The sequence below is a fragment of the Sinocyclocheilus rhinocerous genome, unplaced genomic scaffold (genome assembly GCF_001515625.1).
Source record: "Sinocyclocheilus rhinocerous isolate Xijiao unplaced genomic scaffold, SAMN03320098_v1.1 scaffold2276, whole genome shotgun sequence".
Classification (NCBI taxonomy): domain Eukaryota; kingdom Metazoa; phylum Chordata; class Actinopteri; order Cypriniformes; family Cyprinidae; genus Sinocyclocheilus; species Sinocyclocheilus rhinocerous.
This window is the reverse complement of record NW_015640466.1, coordinates 16,291-17,613: the sequence shown is the minus strand read 5'-3', so window position 1 is coordinate 17,613 and position 1,323 is coordinate 16,291.

The window sequence follows — 1,323 nt, the reverse complement described above, 5'->3', positions numbered from 1 at the left end:
CTGTTTTTATTCGCGCGAGTGACACGAAAAACATCCCGCGAGTAATCTAGAGCGAGGGACGCGATGTGCATATTCGCTTCGCGTCTGGTGTGAACACACCATAAGTTTATGTCTATGGCGATTCACGCAGTTATGTGTTACTCCGCAGCGGTGACGACCCGACCAGGCTACAATCGTCCAAATATAAGTACTTATTATTGTAAGTGTACCGTAGTGATTCGGAATAAGACAAAAACGCGGTTTGGAAGATGAATTCATGATGTACTCGCTCATTATATACATTTAGCAAATTTTGAACACAGAAAAAGTTACATAGTGCTGCTTTAAACAATGGACTGGAGTTAGATACAGTAGTCAACACACGCAACCATACACACACACACACTATAGCAAATAGCATATAAATTGTTTGTAACATGTCTGTAAATTGTGTAACACTATCTTAAATCAAACATTATTTGTAGGTGTGTTTTAGCTTCTTTTTTTTTAGCAGGGACAGTGAATCATTTTATGAAACAATTGGATCAGTTGATTCGAAGTTTTAAAAAGCTCCATTTCTCCCATACTGTACAGCCCTGGAAGGTGAAGTTTAATCTTAAAAAAAAAAAAATCTACTCCAGAAAAGTATTAATGGTCTGTGGTGTACAAAATATTGATGAATATTTCACTTACACTTTCTTTGCATGCTGGCACGTTTAAGACTGTCATATCACATTCACTAAATTGTGTAGGTCTACCTGTGGTTTTAGATGTTTGTTGATAACTCATGGTAAAGTTCATGCTGTGCAAGATAATCAGTGAACTGCTGTTTCATGTAGTACATTTTTACACCAAAGCAATAAAGTTTATTCAATTAGTAAAGGCTGCCCATTTTTGTCTGTTCAGTTTTGTGGAAAACTTTAAAAGTTATTACTCTTAAAAATGAAAACAAAACGTTTAATTGATCAATATTGAATTCATTTGTAAATTAATCAATTTACTCACAACATTTTTTTTATATAAAAGTATCTTATAGATGGTTTGAAATAAACAAGTGTTAAATGTATGGATTTTCATGTGTCTTCCTGCCATTTTATTATCGTCACAAAATCTTGCTTTTTATCTGCTACCTTTCTCTACTGTTATCATATTTGTAACATTGTGTGAAAGCATGTGTGTTTTTATCATGGGGGCAAAACACAACCATATTAAAGGCAAACCAAACCAAACACTCATCACAGGCACACAAACAGCATCCTGTGTGAGCTGGGGATTTTACCGTAATTCAGAAGCCTTGGAACATTATCTTAACAGTTTAATTGACTAATGTTTTACTAATCTTTA